The 17,930-nt window shown below is 42.7% G+C and overlaps 1 long non-coding RNA gene and 1 pseudogene across 2 annotated transcripts in view; one reads left to right on the top strand and one right to left on the bottom strand.

The window, feature by feature from the left end:
- LOC146896184 (uncharacterized) overlaps positions 1-17,930 on the bottom strand; it is a 51,060-nt gene that overhangs the window by 20,192 nt on the left and 12,938 nt on the right. For both annotated transcript variants that reach the window (XR_015004909.2, XR_015004910.2), the window contains exon 2: positions 13,694-13,756. This is a non-coding gene — a long non-coding RNA (uncharacterized LOC146896184). The remainder of the gene's footprint in view (positions 1-13,693; positions 13,757-17,930) is intronic.
- On the top strand, positions 7,728-10,425 carry LOC125416429 (PC-esterase domain-containing protein 1B pseudogene; annotated as a pseudogene).

Genomic DNA, 17,930 nt, shown 5'->3' on the forward strand with positions numbered 1-17,930 from the left:
GGAATACTCCTGATGACTCCCTAGCCCCTCAACCTTGAACTTCTGTGCTTTATAAATTTCCCAATCTCAAGTATTTTGTTATACCAGCACAATGACAAAGAAAAACCTCACACAGAGCTAACAACAACAGCAAAAAAACCAAAACCATATTAATAAGGTAGAACAGGGTATTAGAATACCCTAAATGGACTAAGACATCAGAAACAGCTTTTTCTAAATACTTATCATAAAACATTTAAACATTTATTTTATTCATCTGAATAAAGATTCACTAGAAATATATCCCACAGATGAGGCTGAAGAATAGTGGACAAAATTTATTTCTATTTAAAAAATAAAAGGCAAATTTGGGTTTTATGCCAGGAAATCGGGAGATGGAAGATGATTTCAGAAGTTCACATAAATGCAATTCTAATAGTATAACTACAAGTAAAGAAACCACAGAGGAAGAAAGGGGCAGACAGTACAAAGAAACCAATGTGGTTGCTGAGCTCAGTCTCTGGAGGGACACAGAGAAAGTCTAAACATCACTTGCCATTATGGTTAGCCTGAGCCTGCAAATTCAGGGGACATACTAACCACCCAGAAAGCTGTAAGAAGAAACTCCATAGATTTCTCTGAAACAATCGCATGTATTAAGACAAGGCACAGCTTTTCTTTACTCATCCTCTCGGTATTCCCTAACATACTTGGCTTTATGATTCAAATTTGGTCGCTATACCTACATTTTGCTCTAGGCTTTTTCTGTTGAAAACCAATACCTTTGGAGTTCTGATGACTCCAATCAGGGTAGCATAGAGACAGCTACAAAAACAAAAAACAAAACAGAAACAATGTCTTTCCTTGGAGGAGTTAGAAAGGAGTGAAATATAAACTTACCTTGCACTTTGTTAGTATCTTAACCTTCTCCAGGGATTCAAAATCTCAGATGGTAAAACAGAAACACCACAGTCAAGGGAGAACTCATGTAATAAAGTGGCATGGAACTGATGAATTTAGGAAGTTTGTGGTACCAAATGGGTGGACGTTTCCTTTTGTTTGTTTGTTTTTTAAGTCTTTTTTTTGTATCAGTTCAAGAAAAAGAAAGATGCTTAAGAAAGAAGGTCTGTTTGATAGTACTGTCTTCAATGATGGCAAAGAAAGCAAGCCTCTCCTCTGTGGATGAAAAGGGCAAAGTGGATTGATAAGAGGAAGCTGGAGTGTTCACTGAGCCTGAATTTTCTCTAGAAGTTTCTAAAGAACCACTGGCCTTTAAGGAGCTCAAAACAGCAGTGGGAAAGACAACCAAGTGTTGCAAAGTCCTAGCCGATCTTGAAAAGGGGCCAAACAGAGCCGTAGCAAATTAGTGTGAAGTGTTAGATTGACTTTGGCTAAGCTTTTTTTACACAAAGGGAACGGTGTGGAGAACATAAAGAACCAATGATCACTAGGCGTCAACAGAGCCTCACAAGAACAAATTAGACTCATCGCAGTTCTGTCTGTATGAGTCAGAGCTCCGACAGGGAGCAGAGGGAACATACAAGAAAGTGTGTACCACGCAAGCATGGGCAGTGGTAAGAAAAGCCTCCGCGAGGATGGTGAGGTGACTGAGGGAAAGCAGCACCACCTCAGCAAGACTGGCTGCATAATTTGTAGGGCCCCTTTCCAAACAGACTATGCATTTCAAAATAGGAACCAAAGAGCAGTTAATCAAACATGCAGCCCTAGATGGTCACACAGCAGGAAGTCTCTGACCCTTAGATGTCAAGCAGCAGGGTCGCAGGGGCCTCTGCGAATCTGCATAGTGTCCTAGTTTTATCTCTTTGGGCAAGGGAAAGAGTTCAGCGGAGGGACTTTCAAGTCTTTGGGGGGACTAAGCCACTTAACCTATGTTAAACATACTATATTATGTGCGGCTGTAAGAAAGGAATCTGATAGAATGCAGGCCACATACTCATTCCCTTTACTCTCCTGCAGTCCCCAGTTAATTCAGGACAAAGGAATCCAGTTAATGCAGTACAAAGAGTACAGAGAGTACAGCTTCCCAGAGCATGAAACAGGGGCAGAGTGGACTGGGAGAAGTCAGGGAGGCTGTCCTGCATACCTCTGTGAGGTCATGTTGTCCAATCTACGGTAAGTCTAGGATAGAAAGACTTTCCGAAGGCATGTGGTATCACAAAGTGTTTGTCTCGGAAAAGGTAGAAAAGGATTCTTAGAGGCAAAGATCTATAATGAGTTAAACCATCCTATCCAAAGTTACTGAAACCGGGATAAAATGCAGTCTGGAAGGGAAGTAAACATGCAACGTGGCTTGTCCTATCTAGTGCAATCATTTCCTGTTGACTAAAGAAGTGTTGTTTATCAAGCATGGTTTGCACATTCCCAGGAAGGGCATTCAACAACCATAACGGCCAAGTTAGAACCCACAACTGGGACAACAGGTTACAGCAACGGGACACAAGATCTTGGCAAGCAGGAGAACAGAATAAACTTAACAGTAAAAAGTCCTTTTCTATTTGTTCTCAAAATTATAAGGCCAGAGGCACAGACTTAGGACAAGGAAGTTAATATTTGTCATGTATTGAAATGACTCAGACGAGAACAGTGGAAGGTAAAGGCAAAATGAGTCATGAGAGCGAGGCTTTATCCAAAATGGCAGATTGGAGTTTAGGCAGTGTTACTTTAACAAAAGAGGTGATAATCCACATCTGGAATTGTGTTCATCAAGCCACACCTGGAAAACTGGATTTGCTTTTGAATGCCACAGATGTCTTGTGACGCATTCTGAGGGGAGTAACTAGGAATAGAGAAGAGATTTTTAACTAGAACCAACCCCAACAGGTGGCCTGGTTTTAGTAACTGATAAAATGACAACTTGAATCTGAAGGTTTTGTTACTCCTGCTCAATCAACAAGCTGAATAAGAATAAGGAACAAACAAATGGGGGGGGGGATATGCTTGTTTCCTACTCACCCCCAAATATGCAGGACAGAGAATTTGTGTCAAAAACTTAGTCCTTTTGGGAGAGAAAAGGGACATTATCTCACAAGGATTCACAATATTACCATGCAGGGCAGCTCTTTCTGTGGCCTGGCGACATACTTCTGAGTCGCCTACTGCTGTGTTCATGGAGTATACAGACATGTGTAAACACACAATGAGAACCATGCGTTGGTATTGTAAATAACTTGAAGAGATTTAAGGCTAATATTAAAAAAAACCAGAGATTAGTGGTCTCCAAATAATGTTAAAGACAGCAACATTGGAGAATAATTATGACAATCCTCTAATATCTCAAGACATAAAGTGGTATTTTTTTTAAAAAAATCAAACTTTTTTTATACTATTTGATTGATTAAGGAATTTCATATCATGAACCCCATGCACACTCACTTCCCAGTCCCTCCCAGGTCTGTTCCCTTCACCCTTAGGACGAAAAGATACTCCAATCTGTGTTGTCCATAAACTCACTGGAACTTGGTCCAACTCACAGCGGCCAGCCCATTAAATAAAACAGCCTTCCCTGCCTGCACCTCTGCCAGAAGCCATCACCTGCAGAGAGCTACACTTCAGCATCCTTATCACAACTTTTAAGGGCTCTCTTCCATTGATTTCTGTCTAAGGTTGCTTTTTTTCAGGCGGAGGGTTGGGGGAGGCTTCGGAGGATTCTCACCGAAGCCTTCTGCGTCTCTCTTTCTCCACTATGACTCTGCAGTCATTAATACAAAGGCAAACGCAGCTTCCTTGCCTTTTGCTGTCCGTGGGAGCACAGACCACGGATTTACACATGGTTTCTGGAGACGGCATCGACCATGGGCACCCACAGGGTCCCCAGCGTCAGCACACGCCACAGAATTGAGCGTGGTCTCTGGTGGCAGAACAGACCACGGAGGTCAGCATGGCCCTCTGCCGCTGCACAGGCCAAGGACACCGACATGGCCTCGGGTGGCAGTGCGAGCCATTCACAACAACACGGTCCTCAGCAGCCGCAGCAGCACAGTCCCCGGATGTCAGCATGGGTTCAGGCTTCAGTACGAACCACAGACACCTGTGCGGCCTTCGCTGGCAGCACTGGCTGTGGACATCCACACAGATCCCGGCTGCAGGAGGATGATGGGCCCAGACATGGACCAAAATCAAAGACTCTTAACAGTCCAGTTTTCTTTTCCTTTCCTCCCCTTTCTCACTTCTGTTTCTTCTTTCCATTTCCTCTCCTCCTGCCTTCCCTTCCTCCCTTTCTTCTTTCAGGACAGAAACTTGAGAACATATTCTCAGAGTACAGCCATACTCAGCTACTGTTTCTACTTCCCGAGGACAGAACAATCTCTCAGGGAGGGCAACTCTCCACGACTCTGACACATGAATGAGTGTAAGAGCAGAAGCATTACTTAGGCAATACAAGTATTAGATGGGTGTCGGGGCAGTCTTTGAAAGCTCTCTCCCCATCATGAATTTCCATGGCTTACTGTTTGCACCACAGAGACATGTATTGACTTATTGGCCACACAGTCAAAATCATTTTAAAAGCCGAGGAAGCATGGACAAACGGAAACAAGTAATTTTCTCATCGGGTTTAAATCTGAGGGAATAAGAATATGATAAGGTAATCATAAAGTGATAGCAATAAAATGGCATGTAACAGTAAAGGCAGTAAAGAAAAATAAAGCAGGGCATAGAAACCGCTGGCAGGAGGGAAAGAAGGCAGGATGAAGACAGTCAGCCAAGGCCTCTCTGGCCAGCGAGCACACCTCCTCATTAGCCGTATCTTCATTTTCAGGCTATGCCTTCCTAGGGCCTGATTTTTCTTTCACATACTTCTTACCATCAACATGATTAACTCTTAACTCTTACAACCAGAATGATGTTCTAAACTCTGAAGAATTGAGGAGTGAAACTGTTATCCTAAAATTTGAAATCTGACTCTGTCAGCCACTCTTGGCTTCAGCCCATACATGGGTGTAGCTATACACACCTCTATCCATACACTTCTCTCACCCCACTCAAAATGTCTTAATACTTTGGTTTCGCTCTGCTTTTCTTTTAAATCTTAAGCTATTTATTAAATAGATCATACTTATTCATCTATGTTTCCTACCCATTTCAAGGAAATTTTATCTCACCAACTGGATATGCCATCCTCTTTATTATTGAAAAATAAATAAATATAGATATTTACTTTGAAATTTATATTTCACTGCATGGGAGTCAAAATATACTGAAATTAACATGTGACCTAATCTGCTTTTTGGGGGGAAAAGTATTGTTATCATTGACTCTTCAAAGCTAAGAGGAAGACAAACTAATTAGACTATAGAATCCAAATTATACACAAACGTAAATAACTTATTGATATGATATTTCTTTATTTTTTCTATGTGTGTGCTTAGTCAAAGTACAAAGAGATATTTGGAGGGTCATTTTAAAAGATTATTAGAATAAAAAGTAATTTTTCCAGATTCTACAAAAGCAGTAGGTCAAAAGGTATTGTTTCAACTTTCTATATACAGATTCATAAGGTTATATATTGCCATATTGTGAAAATTATCTTAGAAATTATTTCTTACACTACCAACCACCATCTCAAAGAAACAACTTTAGCAAAGTAAAATTTAATATGCAAGATATGTGTCTCTGTAGTAAAAAATAAGTAAATGAAGTGACTGATAGATGAAAGATAAGCAAGATTCCTTATTGTTTTAATTATACCAAAATTATAGATACAGTTTTAAAATGAAAACTAGTCCTAAAGCCTAAGAGATTTACAATGAGAGTCTGAGAAATTCCTAGAGGAGAAAGGGCAGCTGAATCACTGGAGAAGACAGAGTAAAATAAAGATGGCCCAAAATGTCCCAAGAAGATGTGGGTAGAACCTTGGGGGTTCTGTCTGCCCAAAGCAGCACATACACTATGCACAACTGTAGAACTGCAAAAGCCCCTGAAAGGTAAGACCTGCCCATCTGACTTCCTTCCTTCCTGAACACTAAGTCAATGGTGGTTTCAGACTTCATTATTGGCTTCAGAACCAAACCTAACTGTTCTTCACATCCCTGCCCAGGTAAGTGCCCTAAATCTCTGGTTTCTCTTAGCTCCCAAAGGAAGCACTATTTCACTGGGTTTCCCAAACACCTGTTAAATGGTCTAAGATAACCTAGTGACAAGGGAATCTTAAAGCAGATTCCATGGGGCTTAATAGCATCCACAAGTGCACCCAAAGTAAAAGAAAGCCTTTTTTTTTTTTTGACTCCCTGGAGTTAGACCTGTTTGAGTAAGTATATGAAAGATTTGGGGTTTAACATATTCAGACTATGCAGATGAAAACCCAGAAAGAAAAGAAATAAAAACCGCTATTCATGGGCTGGATAGGTGGCTGAGGTTAAGAGCACTGGCTGCCCCTCCAGAGGTCCTGAGTTCAATTCTCAGCAACCACATGGTGACTCACAACCATCTGTAATGAGATCTGGTGCGCAGGCATACATGCAGGCAGAACACTGTATACATAAATAAATAAATAAATAAATAAATCTTCAAAAAGAAAAAAAACATTATTCTCAAAAACCGCTATTCACACCAGTGAGAATGGACCCAGTCACCCCAAAAAGCAATTTGAGACTTTGGTTTTCCTTTCTCTTCGGATACTAACTTTCGCTATTTGATAAATAGCTCAGGCTGGCCCCAAACTCACTAGCCTCTTGTCTCTTCCTCCTAGGACTACAAAGCATGAGATACACCAGATAAACAAAAACATTTCTTAAAGCGCTAGCCGTGCCGCCATCCTGCACCTTTACAATGACTATATTGGGCTCATTCAAAATAAAGAAAATGCAGGTCTACTCGAAACCTGTACAGGATGTTCAGCAGTGCTGTTTGTGACAGACAAAACCGGCGATCAAGCCAGCTGTCCTTCCAATGGACGGCTTCCGGGAGTGAAAACAAGAAAGGACAGACATCTCCATCGCCAGTAAATTCACCTAGTTCAGACAAGAGCAGACTGGAAAGCTGACAAATGCAGGGGCCAATGAAGGTAGGGGTGGAGGTGGGGAGATTCCTCGTGGCCACACACTGTACAATCCCACCTACATAGAATTCCTGAAATGGTAAATTGTGCAAATGGAGATTATTTTAAGTGGTTACCCGGAGTTAGGGAGTGGGACAGTGAAGGAGACAAGAAGCCAACGCAAGTACAAACGTATCTTGTGGCGAGAAAACAGCCCGTATACCTTCGTACAAAGATAACCTAAGTCCTTAAGGATTTCACGGTTACAGGAAAGCTGGTCAAAGGTACGTGGGAATTCTCTACTATTTCTTACAACGGACTGTGCTTTCTACCCATCGTGGCTTGCAGAGTCACCATGGCAGTAGCTTAGTGAGTGTCAGGCAGGGTTCTACCCTCCAGAACCGATTCTCCCCAGGATGGAAACACAAAGAAAAAAAAAAGTCAACTAGAGTAAGGTTCGCGGTAAAGAAAGCAGTGAGAGAAAGCACCCTCAAGGCATTCCAGAGCTGCAGACGTGAACAAGACGCTGGAGGCCAAAAAGACCTCAGCCGGCCTGAGACCCTGGCTGAGGCCACTCTAGTCAGCAGAAGCCAGAGCGCCCATGCCCAGGACATCCGCCTGTACTCCCTGGGTGCCACTACTTCCTGATGAGGTGCTACGCCTCCCATCCGCCAGGTGGAGCCGGGATGCACGCAACAGTTTTCAGGGTTCAGAGGTCACACTGTGGGCGGTGGCAAACCGGATGAGGCAGTCTACAGCCTCAGGAGCTCAAGCTTGCTGTCCTAAACCTCGCGGCCAGAAAGCTGCGCGGAGCGCTCTACTGTGAGCTTCCCTGCTTTCCCCGAGCTCCCAGGAAGGGAGCTCCCACGAAGGAAGCCATCATGCCCCACCTCCGAGCTCACGAAGTCCAGAAGCTCTTGCATAACAAGTTCGTCGTCATCCTGGGGGACTCCATCCAGCGTGCCGTGTACAAGGACCTGGTTCTCCTGCTGCAGAAAGACTGCCTGCTGTCTTCCAGTCAGCTGAAGAGTAAAGGTGAGCTGAGCTTCGAGCACGACGTGTTGCTGGAGGGCGGCAGGTGGGGACGCATGCACAATGGCACCCACTACCGCGAGGTGCGCCAGTTCTGCTCGGGCCACCACTTGGTGCGCTTCTACTTCCTCACACGTGCCTACTCGCCCTACGTCGAGGACATCCTGCATCAGCTGCGCTGGGGCCAGTATGCCCCCGACTTGGTGGTCATGAACTCTTGCCTCTGGGACTTGTCCAGATATGGACGCAACTTCCGTAGGCGCTACCAAGAGGACCTGGAGAAGCTGTTCAGACGCCTGGATCAAGTGCTGCCTGCCTCCTGCCTCCTGGTGTGGAACACCACCATGCCTATAGCCGAGGTCGTATCTGGGGGCTTCATCCTGCCTGATGCGCCAGCCTGCCCCACGCGCCTGCGCGAAGATGTGATGGAGGCCAATTTCTACAGCTCATCAGAGGCGGTGAGGCGTGGCTTCGACGTGCTGGATCTCCACTTCCACTTCCGCCACGCGGGGCAGCACCGACTGAGTGATGGCGTCCACTGGGACGAGCGGGCGCACCGCTACCTCTCGCAGCTGCTGCTGGCGCACGTGGCAGACGCCTGGGGCGTGGTCCTCCCTGCTCACAACCCTGTGGGCAGGTGGATCAGGGATGTTCCCGCCCAGAGACAGCCAGACCGGGCAGATAGAAGGCAGCCTCAAGACCACCACAGACGTGAGCTGAGTGAAGCCCCAGTGTCTAGGCACTCTTCCTCGCCCAGGTACCACCGCCACAGTCCTCAGAGATCTTCCTCTCATGCTCGAAACCTGCCAAGCCGCAGAGAAGATCCCATGTCCTCCTCTCCATCCTCCCAGCAACAGCCACTTCGCAGAGTTTCCCCGAGGCGCAGGAATGAGTTTATCAGGGAAACCAGCTCAGCATATCGTGAGCAGAGGCCGGGCCCTATCCGCAGAATCTCTACCCACCACCGAAACAGAGAGTCAACCCCTTATCCTTCCAGGCACCACAGTGAGCCACACAGATCCCATCGAAGGCACAGCCATCGACCGACCTAAGCCCATGCAGAGGCAAGGTCTTCATAGCTAGACCCAGTTTTGTCTGTCAACAGGGCCCTTAAAGCTGCCTGATTCTGTAGCGTGGCCTTCAGCAACCCTATCTGAAGGTAATTTAGTTTTCCTGGCTATTTCTTGGGGAGGAACTCCAGAGCTGGAATACCTCACTAAGCACTTGTTATACCTATTAGCATTTGTGTTGGAACTAGTCCACATGAAAAAGCACTCAATCTCCTAAGAAAGAGAGAAAGCATAGAAATGGATTAAATCTTAAAGCACTAACCTGGGTTGACATTTTTTCCTCGAGCAAAAGTAAAAATGTTGATTCGAAACTTTACAGACTTCATCTTTACCATCGGTTTCAGCATGTGCTAATAGAACCTAATCTCCAAAACATTCACAGTAAGGAGATGTATTGGAGATTCTGTAGCTGTATTTGTCTGTGTGAAAACAGCACTCTCCTTAAAAGCGCAACCACTACCATAATACGAGAAATCTGTTTGCTAGACTATTATAATCTCCATTGGTGTAAGTTCATCAAATGCCTGGTATCTTTTGTTTTGTCATTTTATTTTTCTGAGGTCTCAGACATTCACAGGAGAAGATTTTGGAGAATGAATTCTACCTCCCCCATTACCCACTCTCATTCTCCATCCTGTTGAACGACTTTTCCCCAAATAACCTCACACCTACATTCATGTTGTTTTCATTTTTGTTGCTGTTTTGTTCGTGATCCACTAAGTTTAATTAGGGTTGCTTGCATGAGCTCGGAGCCAGTGTTCCAGAACAATTTGGGGTTTTCAGTAAAATGGTATGGGAAGTACAGAGAGGTTTCTGAAACCTGTGAATCCACACAGGATGGCCCCAGGCCTGCTACCACCATCATCACACACCACACGTGGTCATGGGTTACACTTGGTGAATTTATGTTCCTAAGTCATTACACTTCAACTCTGTCTACTTTAGCATTTGCTTTTGGAGTTGTGTATCCTTTAGGCTTTGGCAAATATGCAGTGTGTCTTGTCATGATAGTCACTGTCTTTAAAAAATCATTTCACTCCATCTTTGTATAACTCCCTCCTCCAAATCTCTAGAAACCAAGGTTCTATCACTGTTATCATAATTATGAACAGAGATCATTCCAGAGACTCATGCGGTCTGTAACCTTTCTGGCTGGCTTATTTCACAGAGTGAATAAGCGCATGCATGTTTCTGTCATGTCTTTCTGTGGCTTGGCAGCTCATTTATTTTTAGCACTAGATAAAATTGTGTTACCTTGATGTTCAGCTGTTTGTTTTTCCATTTCACCTGCTGAAGAAAATTTTGGTTGCTTTTCAGTTGGGTCAATTATTAATAAAATCGTTATATATATATATATATATATATATCTGTCTGTGTGCTTGTGTATCAGTTTTTGTATGGATGTAAGATTTCAGTTCATCCGAGCAAATGTTGAGGAAGCTGTTGTTGAATTGTGGCATGGTGACTATGTTAAGTTTTGTAAGACCATACCTTGCTGAGAACATAGCTTAGCCATGGGATGCATTCCTAGGATGCATGAGACCAGAGGTTCAGTCCCCAAACTACAAAATGCTACAAAACAAACAACAGGAACCTTGCCAAACTGTCTCCTAAGTTTACCACACAATTTCTCATTCCAGTTGACAATGAATCAGAGCTTTGTTCTGTGTCCATCCAAGCATTTGCTGTTATCAGTGTTGGAAGAGTAAGATATGTATATACATGTGTGTCCAACTCAGCCCCACTTCTTGAAAGCATTATTTTCTCCATTGCATTACTTTGATCCTTTACCAAAGATAATTTGACTATATGTGTAGCTCCTATTTTGGGACTTTCCATTCTGTTCCAATGACCTATTTGTCTGTCCTTTGTATGTATTACACTCTCTTGGAGGCTGCAATTTTAGTTGAATTCTAGAAGACAAGTGTTATCAAGCCATCTTACATAGTTCTTCATTGCTGTGTGCTACTCTGGGTCTTTTACTTCTCTGTACAATTTAAGTCTTGAGGATTTTCGTGATAGTGAAGTCTGTAAACTGCTTGAGGGCCAGAGAGAGAGGGAGAGAGAGAGAGAGAGAGAGAGAGAGAGAGAGAGAGAGAGAGAGAGAGAGAGAGAGAGAGAGAGAGAAGGAGAGAGAGAGAGAAGGAGAGAAGAAAGGAAGGCCAGAAGTAGTGGTGCACACTTGTAGCCCTGAGACTGGGGATGCAGGCAGAGATGGGCAGATCCCTGGCACTTGCCTACTTGGTGAGTTTTAAGCTCTAAGCTGGTGACAACTTTGTCTCAGAAAAAAAAAAGTGGGAGGGTGGCCAGGCGATGATGGTGGTACATGCCTTTAATCCCAGCACTCGGAAGGTAGAGGCAGGCGGATCTCTGTGAGTTTGAGGCCAGCCTGGGCTACAAGAGCTAGTTCTAGAACAGGCCCCAAAGCTACAGAGGAACCCTGTCTTGAGAAACAAACAAAAAAAAAGTGTGTGTGTGTTGGGGGGGTCAGTACCTGAGTAACAACATGGGATATTTTGTATGTTATTTTCTGGCTTCCCCATGTGGACACACATCACGTACATGTCACACAAGAGAAAGATGCCTTAGAGCTTGCTGCAGTATGCAGTAGACAATATTGACTATATTGAATCTATAGATCAATATAGAATAAATTGATAATATTGGAATTTTTACCCATGAATATAGATACTTTCTATTTGGTTCTTTGATTTGGAGGTGGGGCATCCTCATATATGTCCTAAAGATATTTTATTAAACTTTTACCTAAGCATTTCATTTTGGGATATGCTAGTGAAAATGGCGGTATATTTAGAAATCAAAACTTTTCATTGTTGAATGCTGCATACAGGAAAGCAGGGGAGCCAGTGAAAGGCTCAGAGGGTAAAACATTCTCATAGGCAAAGACTTGGACCTGAATCATCCCTAGGAGCCACAAGATAGAAGAAGAGAAGCAAATCCGGAAAGTTACCTCTTGTCCTGGGTGCTGTGGCTGGGACACATGCTGGAGTCAGCATTTCCTATTTGTTAGATTAATTAGGCTTATATGAAAACACAGTAGTGGATTAGGTAACTGGCGAAATAGGTTTGTTTTTGGCAGGCTTTTGAAGTTCTTGGAAACTTTCAAAGTGGCTGCTCTTTGCTCTTCCTGACAGAAGCCTAAGAGCACATTTTCCCTCATCTTTACTTTGACCATCCGATAAGTCTCCTGGAACTAAAACTTAAAAATTACGGGGCGCAACTCCCACTGAGTTCCTCTGAAGGTTTTAGCATTCACATTTGTGTGTAATGAGCCTCTGGCAATTAGACACTTAGAATTTAGCTTTTGGAATTGGTACCCACGAAAATTCCCCTTAACTAAGTAAAGAATGAACTAAAGAATGGATATCGCACAAGGTTTCTCTTGGTCCATCTTTGCATCCTTCCCCTGACATAAGCACAGCAAAGTCCTGGACTACAAGCAGACCAGAAAGGTACACAAAGCCAAGCAGACATCATTACGTCTAACTGTAGCATGTGAGCTGGGTGCTGAAGGCAGGTTTCCGTCGCTTTTTATCAATAACCAAGGCAAGGGAACTTCAGTGATGAAAGCAGGCATTAGTGAATTTTGGTAGAGCATTTTCAGGGACTGGGATACTCTTTGGAAATAAAATTATTTGAACATCCCTTTGCTCTTAAGTTGACATTGAGTCTCCTTTTGTCTAACTTGTCATAATTCTCCATTTGGAAAAAGGCCCAATTCTTATAACACCTTTGTTAGACTCTCCCCACATTTTCATAGGCCATAAACTCACTAATGCATGCACATGGCAGGGGCCAGGTCTCATCTCAGTGCATCTTATGTCACGATGCACCCATCAATCCCCCATGTACGGAGAAAAGACTACAACCACACCACCTCTTTGCTGGGGTTTTGTGCATGCTGCTTAATTTCATTGCATCTGTCAAGCCATTCTTTACTGGAGATTCTAACAGCCTTTGAGTGCACCGTGCTCTATCACTTACGTACGGGTTATATTGATCTTTCTGGTGTGTGCTCTAAAGTGGCTGGCATCAAAAGCCAGAGAGGCAGCCGGGTTGAGCAGCGTGGGCCATTTACAAACTTCAGGATGAGATGCCGCAGGATGCCAGGGAAAATGTTTTTGTTTTTCCAGAGGGAACCATAGTTCATGAAATGTGGTTAATGTACCATTTTTGTATACCCTTAAAATCATTTGATAACCACACTGAGTGCCTCTAAACATTAAATATATTTTATAAGTAGTTGGTTAACTAGCTGTTGTATGCTTTAAATAGTAAATAAAATGGAAAGGCACTAAACAGTGACTATATTTCATGGAGTAAGATGCTTTTCTAGCCACTCAATAATTCTCCACGTTAAGAAAAATTGATTTTCCAACTTCTGAGTGCCTCTAAAAATTAGCATCTTATCTTCTTACAGGGATGCATTTCAGCTAGTGTCCTTTCTGTCAGCTTTTCAGTTAATGGTCTCTAAGGTCTCCTCCTTCCTGAAAAATTCTGTAGGGTCTGCAGGACCATAATGTCCCTCTGTGCAAAATATACAATAACACAATTGCATATTCTGTTTCTATAGCATAATGGCAAATGAATAGCTTACCCGTTGGCTGTTGCTTAGCGCCTGCCCCATCTCCCCTCTCTCAAGAGGACGCCACAGAGGAACCTGAAGCAGTGACCAAATAAAAGAGTTACGAATTCTCTGTCGTTTTCCCCATAATTCTCCCAACCCCCTTGCTCATATGATCCCTCCCTCCTCTCTTCAAATGAACCCCAGAATTGCAGCCCCGTGTTTGGCTATGGGTCACTGCATCTGCTCCCATCAGTTACTGGATGTAGGTTCGATTTTCTCTGGGATTGTAGACTGTAGCTTAGTTGTCCTTTGCTTTACATCTAGTATTAATTTAGGAGGAAATACATTCCATGTTTGTCCTTCTGGGCCTGGGTTACCTCATTTAGGATTTTTTTTTTTTTCTAGTGAGAGCACACAGACTATAAACTTGCAGCTGGGGAACCGGAATGGGACAGAACTGGACCCTCCAAGTGTGAGTGACAGTTATGTAGCTTGATCTGTTGCAGGGACGGGGGGGACTGACAGTCTAACCAGAACCTATGCCAGATACATGAACTGGCTTTTTGGAGGCCATTCCCTATGATGAGATTCCTTGCTCAGCCTTGATACGGGGGGAGGGGTATGGTCCTGCCTCAAGTTGGTATCCCTGTTGACTCCCCAAGGAAGGCCTTACCCCATCTGAGGAGTGGATGGGGGTTGGGAGGGGATAAATGGGGACAGCAGAAGAGGAGGAAGGGGGAACTGGGATTAGTATGAAAAATGAAAAGTAAATTTTTTAAGGAAAAATGGAGGGGAAAGGAGTTACTAATTCTCAAGAGCTTTACACAGCATTTGTGAACAACAGATACCATTTGCCCTTGTAAAAACTTGATCAGGGATGTTGGTGGAGGCTGCTCATTCATTTCTGGCTGCCCAGACCTGAAATAATCACTCAGAAACTATAGTATTTGCAATACTGTTTGGCCAATAGCTTAAGCATATTTCTTGCTAATTCTTATATCCTAAACTAACCCATGTCCATTAATCTGTGCATCACTACAAGGTTGTGGCCTACCAGCCCTGAGGTATATAAAATTAAATCATTTTCCTGGCACCATATCAGCTCTGTCTGGCCTTAAAGAAAATTATAATTCCAGGCCAGCGAGGCGGCACTGTGGGAAGAGGCAGTTGCCACCAAACTGGAGAGTGTGATTTTGATCCCCTGTCCTGTGGAAGAATTGAAATGACCTGTGAAAGTTTGTCCTCTGGCCTCCAGATAGGCACTGTGGTGTATGCACACCTCCACATACTATATTCATTAATGACATTTTTTAAGAAGCACATTGCAATGCTGAGCCTCCCCCACACAAATAGCTCACCATACTATAGAAGTTGAAACCCAACCAGACACTTCACAATCATGTACAGCAGCAGGAAAAGAAGGCACAACTCTTAGTTCTGCCTAAACTACTAACCATCTGGGTGACCTTTGGTCTAGACAAGTCAAAGGGCTTCACTAAATTCTATATATACTATTTAAATTATATATAAAATTATACACACACATACACAGACATATATCCTTGTCAGTGGAACGCTGTTGCAATATTTTTGGTTTAAGATGTTTCTAAAATCTGTTGGCTGGATAATTGCCACAGATTACTATGAGATCTAATAATTTTTAAATTCCCTCTAGCCCCTTCTCCAATTCTGAGTATCTATATGAGACAAGTATTCCTACCTGTTCCACAGCAGTAAGTGGCTAGCATGTGGAGGACTGAAGAACATAGAAGCATCATATGTCTTAAGTGCATGTGCTTATATTTAGAAGTAATGCAGGCCATATTCAAAATTCTTCCTCTGACATACCCTCAAAATTCCCACTGACATCACTAAGATCAATATGGGACCAAAGAAGGACAGGTTCTTGACTCAGAGCCAAATCCAGAAATGAGCTGCCATTTCTTTGTTCATGCTAGACTGATATGCTCTCATGACTCCAGAAGGCTTTGGGAAGATGTGCCCCAAAGTAAAACATCCCAGAAATACTGTGCTCACTGTATAGGGTACTGTCTGAGTGATCACTGTATTCCTGACAGCCAACAGTTGCTCAATGAATGCTATGTGGAGCTAAACTAAAGGTGAAGCAAATACAGAATAATAGACAGAAAATATCTAAAAGGGAGAGACCCAAGAGGTTTGAGACAACACTCAGTGTGAGCCCTCTCTTTGAATGTTACAAGAAAAATGGACATAAAAATTATGTATCCAAATTATTTTGCTTTTTAGATTTGCTCCAAATACTTCTTTTCTGGCAAAAAAAAAATCAAAATGAGGTTTTGCCTTAATTCTTATATGCATATATCCCAAAACATAGAGACTGTCATAGCACATTGCCATGCCTTGGATAATGTCACTTTACTGAAGGAAATGATAATGGCTAACATTAATAGATACCTGATTAGGTGTCAGCTACTGTTTAAGAGCTCCGTGTGTATTATCTAATCTGAATCTCTAGTCTCCTTAGGTATGAATTATTAGGTAACAGTAAGGAAAATAATCACCACTATTTTTAAAAAATATTGTGAAATAGGGTAATTTAGGATGTATGTGAATCTAAAGCAATAATCACTGTACTTAAAATCTGAACTTCTATGCTCTACTATTATGCCCATAAGAAAATTTTCCAATTAGTTTAAAGTCCATGATAGGAGAAGGCGTTATAGATAGAAAGAGCAATATGAAACACAGAAAATGAATCAGAAAACCAGAAGTCCAAAAACAAACAAAAACAAAAAGCAAACTGACAAACAAAAAAACAAAAACAAAACAGAAAAAAAAATGCTGTGACTCAGAAAAGAAGCAATTAGCACAGCCACAGCTGGAGAAAGATTTTATCTGTGCTGATAGGAGCTCAATGAATACAATCCCAGGGATTAATCCATGTGTATGTTTACCTTCTCAATGCCTTAGAGAAAGGAAGAGACCAACAACTGTATATATAAAAGGGCTTTTCCTGCATGGCCAGCCATTGGCAAACTTGTTGATTCAAGGCATAGCATTCTTATATATCAGATCTTGTTAGAAACTATGATTCTGTACCACTCAATCTATGGTATGCAGTCCTTTCTGGTGAGCAGCTATGCCTAAAAAGGGACAGCAACTCTTCCTTTGTACTTTGGAATGCACAGTTTTGCCAATAATGTTAGGAGCTGGAGAGACGGCCCAATGGTTAGGAGCACTGACTGCTCTTCCACAGGGCCCAGGTTTGATTTGCCGTCATCCACATGGTGTCTTACAACTATCTATAATGGCAGTTCCAGGGGATCCAGTGATCCTTTCTGGCCTCCTCAGGCAACAGGCACACAGGTGGTAGACAGACAGGCTAAACAACCATATACACAAAAATAAACAAATCTAAAAAAGGTATCAATGAAAAAGTAAATAAAATGGGCTTTTGCTAAGATGTAAAGAAACAAATAAGGGTAGTGATAAATATGAACCCCTCCCCATCCCTCTATTGCTTTCTTCTACTTACTGATCCTGCTTTTTACCTAACTCAGGATTTAGTTAACAAGTATTTGTTAAAACAACATGGCAGGCACTAGGCTAAAGCCCAGGGAGAAGTCAATGATTGTGTATCATCAGAGACAACAAAGTGAAGCCTAAGGATGGTAAGTGTTATAAGGGCATGGTCGGTGTCTGCCTTTGGAAAGAAAGGAATATAGTGAGATCAAACAAATGTGAAAGATATTGTAGAAATTGCATTTCTCAATAAAGGGCAAGACCAAGCCTTGCAGATAACTGGGGGGAAAGTTCCAAGGAAGCCTGCTGTCATAGTCAGTGAGTACTAAGGAGGTAAAGGATGAAGTTGGGGTGTGGTAATTGTTGAATTCAGAGGCTTCTGAGGTTTAGCCCAACCCTATAGGCTATAATTAGTACTTTGCTTTTGCTTTTGTTTTGCTTTGTTAGTTTTTTTTTTCTTTTTTTCTTTTTTTCTTTTTTATCTTAAGTCAGGGTAAATAGTATGGTAGCATCTCACTTTAAACAGACTATTCTGGCTATGAATTAAAAACGTGGAGGAGGAAGAGCAGGATTAGAAAGACAAATTAAGAGACCACCGCAAATACTGGCTTCTTTTCAACACTTGGGCAAAGACACTATTGGTGGAAATTCGATGTGGAGGAAATGAGGTTAAAGCCCTGAGCTGTGCTGATTGACTACATGTGGGAGGGGAGGGGCAGGAAGGGGAGAGCACGGTTCCCTGTTTTCCCCTAATAACTAGAAT

The sequence above is a fragment of the Myodes glareolus genome, chromosome 1 (assembly GCF_982192425.1).
Source record: "Myodes glareolus chromosome 1, mMyoGla1.1, whole genome shotgun sequence".
Lineage (NCBI taxonomy): Eukaryota > Metazoa > Chordata > Mammalia > Rodentia > Cricetidae > Myodes > Myodes glareolus.